Source organism: Dromiciops gliroides, chromosome 3 (assembly GCF_019393635.1).
Source record: "Dromiciops gliroides isolate mDroGli1 chromosome 3, mDroGli1.pri, whole genome shotgun sequence".
Taxonomy (NCBI): Eukaryota; Metazoa; Chordata; class Mammalia; order Microbiotheria; family Microbiotheriidae; genus Dromiciops; species Dromiciops gliroides.
In genome coordinates this window covers 66,428,975-66,436,815 of record NC_057863.1, presented here as the reverse complement: position 1 = coordinate 66,436,815, position 7,841 = coordinate 66,428,975, and the positions used below count along the sequence as shown (strand labels likewise).

The 7,841-nt window shown below is 38.1% G+C and overlaps 1 pseudogene; it reads left to right on the top strand.

The window, feature by feature from the left end:
• Nucleotides 1–1,091: 1,091 nt before the first annotated feature.
• Nucleotides 1,092–1,700, top strand: LOC122747149 (annotated as a pseudogene).
• Nucleotides 1,701–7,841: the final 6,141 nt, after the last annotated feature.

The window sequence follows — 7,841 nt, the reverse complement described above, 5'->3', positions numbered from 1 at the left end:
GACAGATATTCTCAAATTATCTAACTGATCATGAAGTAACCAGCCTCAGGATTATTTAGGCAGAGGTAATTGGGTTGGTTCAAATTTGGAACTTTAGCCTTTTTTCAGTGATCCCACACTGCTCTGGACTGACCCATTCTGCCACCCCCTGGACCCAGCTCAGATCAACTTTAAAAGTCTCTTTGGTTAATGTCAGTACTGTGTCCCTGGGTGGTGGTACATGCCTGCAAGTCATAGAACACTACAGTTTTGAAAGAATCCAAATCGCAGGTAATTAAAATTCACCTGAATAGGCATTTATGAAATACCTACAATGTGCCAGGTCCTATGCTGGCAATGATAATAAAAACACAGAAATCCTGTAGTTGGGAAAATATCATCTATATTTCAAGGGACAGGGCATGGGACTGATACAAAGGGTCACTCATTAACAGTAGAACAGGTGGCCAGAGGGCATAATGGAACAGATAGCTAAACTAAAATAGGAAAAGGGCAAGACATAAAGTGGGCACAAATAACCTGTAGCATGTTATCAATGATCACTTGTCTATGACAACAGAGGCAGGTTATAAAAACATTATTGGGGCTACAAAAGTCCATAAAAAGAGGCAGGAATGTTAACAAAATGAAAGTACAGCCTCCCTTCCACCTTCTCTCCAGATTATTTGGGGGGATTTATACACGGACATGCACACGCACACACGCAAGCACACATACACATGAATATGCTAGATAACTGAACAGGGTAACAAGTAAAGTAAAATTGAAATTTGCATTCATGAAGAGGACTTCCCATGCCAATGAAGTAGCAATTTCCCCAAATTATTTTTCAAAGTGTTTTTATATACATGATTCCATTAAGTGACTGATTTTTATTCTGCATAGTCAGCCAAAAATCATCACTTAAGAATGCTCCTTTTGGAGCAGCTAGATGGCGCAGTGGATAGAGCACCGGCCCTGGAGTCAGGAGTACCTGAGTTCAAATCCAGCCTCAGACACTTAACACTTACTAGCTGTGTGACCCTGGGCAAGTCACTTAACCCCAATTGCCTCACTAAAAAAAAAAAAAAAAGAATGCTCCTTTTGGTTGCCGGGAGCGGATCAGTCCGAGTGGCAGCTGGAGCAGGAGGATGTTGGCCACTCAGAGGTCAGCGGTGGCACTGGCCCTGACTGTGCTGACTGGAGGAAGCAGGGCCCTGCGGCCGGGGAACTGTGAAGTATACATTTCTTTTCTGGGAAAATTTTACCAAGATCGTAAAGACCAGGATGTCACATTTTCCCTAAGCAGCATTGAAAATGAAATTATGAAGTTTTGCAATGATGCAAAAGGAAAAGAAAACCATTTCTGCTATTACATTGGAGCTACCCGTGATGCAGCCACTAAGATCATCAATGAAGTGTCCAAGCCTCTTAGCCACATTATTCCTGTTGAGAAAATCTATGAGAAGCTCAAGAAGAAAGACAGTCAAGTCTGTGAGCTCAAATATGATAAACAGATTGACCTGAGCACAGTGGATCTGAAAAAGCTCAGAGTGAAGTAATTGAGGAAGATCCTGGATGGCTGGGGTGAAATGTGTAAAGGCTGTGCCAAAAAATCAGACTACATCTGCAAAATTAATGAACTGATGCCCAAATATGCCCCCAAGGCAGCTAGTTCATGCACAACACTGTGTAGGCATCTGAGAAGAAATCACATTTAATCTGTTTCCAAACAGAATTTTTGTAATTTATTTTTAAGAGGGATCCTGATTGTGTCAGATCTGAAACCAGGGTTTTGATTCAAAATGCTGGTTCTACAACTCCACTGCTTCTCTCTCTGTACTGTCTCTTCATTGTTTTGTTTTCTTGTTCCTTCATTTAGGACTTCACAATATGTATGGGATTTTTTAATTAAAGTTTTAAAATTAGTTTTCTAGCAAAAAAAAAAAAAGAATGCTCTTTTCCCCCCACTTTCAATTAAAGTGATAATATTGTTGAAAGTAAGAAAACTACTGTCTAAATCACCCGGGTATTTTCAGTTAAATATACTTAGTGGCCTAAATAAAGCTGGCACTGTTTCATTCAAGGGGAGATCTCAATGGACTTTGAACTGAATATAGTGTGGTTTCCTAAATGCTTAAATTATAAATTTGGAATTAGTTAAATTCCTTACCCAGTATTTGTTCATGAAATAGTATTTCTTTTTCTTTATTCTTTAAAAAAGCAAAAAACATGTATTTGGGCAGCTAGGTGGTACAGTGGATAAAGCACCTGCCCTGGATTCAGGAGGACCTGAGTTCAAATCTGGCCTCAGACACTTGACACTTACTAGCTATGTGACCCTGGGCAAGGCACTTAACCCTCATTGCCCCCAAAAAACAAAAACATAAAAAAATTTTTTGTCCAAGACTCCAACTGAGAGAAAGCTGGATAGAACATTGGAGAGTCATTCCCATTGTCAATGATTTAGTTCTTGGACAACTAGGCAAACACCAGCATAAATGATAGAAAAGGGTATCTTTTGTTGAAAAAACCAATTTCAACATTAAAAGGGATTCTTATAATTTTTTTAAAGTTAAATTAGATCATTTGAAACCTCAGGGATCATCAGTTCTTTATTCTCAGAGAGATAGCATGAGCCAAAACATAGCACAAAAGGTTGACACAAATAACTCTAAGTATTATCATTATTATAATTACATTTTCAATAGGAAGGGTAGATGGCAGGCAGCATGACATGGTAGAAAAAGTGAGCCTTTGAGTCAGGAAGACCTGTATTCTAATCTGGGCAATCTAATACTAGCTATGTGACCATGGGAAATTACTTAATCTCTTGGTACCCTAGGCAACAATATGTTAATAAATTATACACAAGTTTCTAATCTACATAAGTGGAGGTAGTTCCCATTGTGGGAGATTCTTATAACAACAAAATCACATGTCTGCACCAAAATCATAATAAAGAAATGCAGATAAAATGTTAACATTCTGAGACCATCTCTGAAGTTCCACAGTTGTGTGATTTGATATAATGAGGTCATTTCTCTGAATTCATAATTTGTCAGTGCATGGCTAGGAGAGGATATAATTATTCTCCCTGTCTGGCTACAGATGTATTCCTTTTGTGCCATATCTTAGAGCAGACATAAGTTAAGGCCAGCAGCACCCATTGTAGACAATTCTCCAGTGATCACTACTTTAAGAGCCTTGGCCCTAGATGAAACTATTAAATAAGATGACTTTGTTTCTCTTTTCCCTAGTGTACTGTCCTAATCTTTAACCCTCCAAATATCAAGGGGGAATTTCAGGCTATTGAAAGACTAGTAAAGAGTAAAGGATAATAAGATGTGATGCTTCTGATGCCATTTGCTTCCTATCCCTTAAACTAAGCAATACTTTGACTATGAATGATGGCAGTCTTGGCCTAACTACTTTAAAATAGAATAAGATAACCAGTAAGACTGCACATTCTGAAAGACAAATATAAGATATGTATGTATACACATATAACATATATAACATATATGTGCGTATACCTATATACCTCTCTATATATCTATCTATATCCGTATCTATATCTATATATACCATTTAAAGATATATATGTGTGTATCTACATACTTCTCAACCAGAGGGCTGATTCTTTACATGTTCCCTAATATAGCATCCTGAAGGGAATATCTGACAGGCCATGCTTATTTTCTCAGTATATTAACCAGAAAAGAAAAAAAGCATGAAACCGCATCATGAGGGGTGAATCCTATAACATGGGAAGAAGAAAGAAGCCAGTTTAAGAGAAAAGAGGAAGAGGGCAAAAGAGGAACAGAAAGAGAATGGAGAATTTGCATTCCAACCTTTTTATATAATTGAAAACAACAACAACAATAATTTTATCTACCTAGGGAAATATTCCATTGAATATTAATAACAATAGAAAACAGTAGAATAGTAACTTGTCCTGGGACCATTTTATTTGAAGTCTAGAGCACAAATAATGAGAAGAATGAGAGTAATAATTTGTATTTATGTAGCATTTTAATATTTTTATAAAAGTTCTTTAAATCCACCCCCCCCATTAATTTTTGAGTTCCGTGAGGGCAGGGAAATGCTTTTATTTTTCTTTGTATCCCCAGTGCTTAACTCAGTACTTGGTATGAAATAAGCACTTAGAATTGTTCGTGGACTAACAAGTACAATATTTTGTTTGAACCTCTGGATAACCCAGAGTATTCTTATGTCTGTTTTATGATAAGGAAACTGAGACTAAAGAGCTTAAGCAACTTACTCATGGTCAGATCTAGCAAGTGTGTGAGTAAGCAGTGGAACCTGAGTTGTCCTGATTCCAAGTATGGTGTGGTAAAAAGTATGCCTGTTTTTAAAGGACCACCCTTTCGGGGAGGAGACCGACAGCCATGCATGGGCTACGAATGCCAGCCCGGCTGCTAAGCACTCCACTTCCTGGGTGCGAGCTTAAAAGGCAAGGAGAGAAGGGAAGTGAGAGGTCTTTCCTGCTCTCCTGGTCCGATGACTGCGCTGCACACACAGATGCTGACTGGAATTGGACTCGGCCCGGCTCGCCATAGCAGCACGTGCTTGACGCGGCTCTCTCCTCCCAAAGGTGACCTTGGGCTTTTGGTGAGTTTTATACGGAATATAGACCAAGCTTAGACTTAAGACTATTTGTTTTGTATTTCTACTTTCCTATCCCTCTAATCAACATCACCTTGTAACTACCAAACAATAAAAGCTCTAACTATAGACCAGAAGTTTCTTCCATTTACTAGTCTGGTAGATAAGTTAAGGGAAAGGTTAAAGAGGGGAGATTAATGCTCTGGTATCCAATTTAAAATCTCACAATGGCAATGTATAATATGTCACAGAGCTCCATAGCAGGCTCCATGATACTTACTTCCTCTCTGTGGGTCCAAAAATTACCTTTGGAACGTCAGAGTAGCATAACATTAAAGCAAATTTAAAGGATGCCAGGGGGAGATAAAAAGAGATGGGGGAGAGGAAGGAAGGGGAGAAGGGAAAAGAGAGGCTTTACTATATGGACTTCTGACTAGAGACCCATGGACATTTGCTTTTGGTGTTCTCTGATGCTTTGGGTATGTTTGTGGTCCCACTTCATTCGATTTCTTCCTTAGTTGTGGATCAATTTCTAAATTGTTCTGGGAAAGTCATAAAATGAAAACTTGTCAGTGAAGAAAAATGGTCAGTTGAAGTTCTGTGAGCTTTTATTTGAGGCAGGTTGGTGGTGAAGGTTTAATGTGAAGAATATCTCCCGCAGTGGAGCGCAGTAAAGTGTCATCTTTAAGATGAGTACTGAGTTGTGAAAGAGTCCCACAGAGGTACAAGAGAGGCTATAATAACTCAAGAAAAGACTTAGAATTATAAACCTTATGTTCCAATATGGCCATCTACCGCTCTGAACTTCAATAGTCCAGTTCTGTTCAATTAAAAAGGAACCAGCAACACAGATTTAACCTATCCAATCCCTTCCTGCAGATACCTCAGTCAAAAGTTTGATAAAGGGTGTATGTTGTCCATTCCTCCCATCTGTGGTGATAATACTGATAATAGCTGACATTTATAACATCTGAAGGTGTATAAGTAGAGTCAATGGGTTGCAGTGGATGGAGTTTAAATAAATGAATGAAAAAAATTAAATGGAAAAGCATATATTGAATACTTTCTATGTGCCGAGCACTGTACTACATACTGGAGATAAAAATACAAACCGAAGATAGTAACTAGCCTCCAGGAACTTGCATTTTAATCGGATAAAATAACATACAGGGAGAGAGAGTTCTAAGGGGAGGCAGTATTGTTTAGACATGGTCAGTAAGGGCATAGCAGACTCTTTCTAGGCAATATAATCTGAAAGCTCCCCTAGAAGAATCAAGGTTCTCAGAGGTGGGCTCAGAGTTGTGATGTGAGAGAACTGGGGTTCAAGGAGCATAGTTTTGATATGGCCAGAAGGAACACTGGCTCTGCATTCAGGAAAATTTGTGTTCAAGTCCCACTTCCGACATAAACCAGCTGTGGATCTATGGACCTGTTATACAAGCCATAGATTTAGAGCTAGAGAGACCTTTGTCAAACCCTATTTACTTTTCCATTTTCATGATACTGCTTACATTAATCTTAATCATTGTTAGTTTGGAAATGCAATTAGAAAATATGCTTCATTTTACAGACTTGTAAGTGACTTCCCCAATGTCACATAGGTAGTAAATGACAGAATAGGCATTTGAACTAGGGTCCTCCTCAAAACACAACACTACTACTGCTAGATAGGATGTATGGGGCCTACAGGGAGGATTAGCACCTCTGGTATGAGGGCTTACCAAGGCCTTTTCAGGGCTGCTGATTCACCTTTGGTGTCCATCTGATTTACCGAACTCTCACCTATGACTCTAAGAAGCTATAGCATTGAAAGCAGCTACATTCAAGTAAAACCATCTTGTCAGACAGGCTAAATCACATTAAGGATAACATCTAGCCTCCACGTCTGGTGTGGCTTTGACTTTTGTCTTGCCATAGGACTTTGATGATTTTGGAAGAGAGAATGAGGCTGACAACTTTGTGTGACTCTCACTTAAATCCAATTCATGCAGTTTGTGAACTGAAACCTATCAATAGCACTAGTGAGATAAAAAATATATAATTATTGATATTATATTCCTTTCTCCTAAAATCTGAAACCTTTTCCTAACATCTGATGTTTATTTAACCTGAATGTACCCAGTTATTTTTTGCAGTTCTTGTTAAAATCATAGGTCAGCTGATATGAAAAATAATGTAGCCACTACACCCTTAGATACTGAAGCTGAAGGTTAAAACCAAATTACTAAGAAGACTTTTCAATTACCAGCTAAAACAAATACTGGCTGATGAATGAGAGTTAAGAATTATTTATAGGGTAGGGATAGGGACTGAAACTGTGACTGATAAGGGATAGGGATCTCCTAGGTAAGGAAATTCCCTCTAACATTTCAGGTCACCAACTTCTCTGCAATTCAGAGCCCCAGAGAGTTGTCCAGAGCTCTGAGAGGTTAAGCGATTTGTCCAGAGTCTTATACTTAGTTTGGATCTTAGGCAGGACTTGATGGTAAGAAGCTCAACTCTCCACCGACTATAGCTATTGATTTTATCCACTTTGTAGTGGTACAGAATTTGACTTTAGGTATACATTTCCTTAAATTACAATAAAATATCAATTACAAAAGTAGCTGTTAGATAACATTTTTGTTGTTGTTGTTGTTGCTTGTTTTGTTTTTAGTGAGGCAACTGGGGTTAACTGACTTGCCCAGGGTCACACAGCTAGTAAGTGTCAAGTGTCTGAGACAGGAAATGACCTCAGGTCCTCCTGAATCCAGGGCTGGTACTCTATCCACTTCACTACCTAGCTGCCCCTAGATAATGTTATTGATGTCCAACATGTTAATAAAGAACAATATATCTGTGTATATATATATATATATATATATATATATATATATATATATATATATATATATATATATATATATATAATAAACATGCACATATATGTGTATATGTATATATTTTATATGTGTCTGTTTATAAAGAGAGAGGAAGAGAAAAATAGAGGAGAGGAGAGGAGAGGAGAGAAGAGGAGAGAAAAGGAGAGGAAAGGAGAGAGACAGAGTAACTTAGTTATGTAACTTCATTTTTAGGCCTGTGTAGAATTAAGTAAAGAACTCAGCTGAGCTTCAAGTAGACTCACCTTGTAGCAATTACCATGTGAGTATATCCTGCTACTTGCTGATAATGAAGGACCTCACTAACAGGCTTAAAAGTGTTTTAAAGGTTTATTCTTGTATCTTCAAAACAAA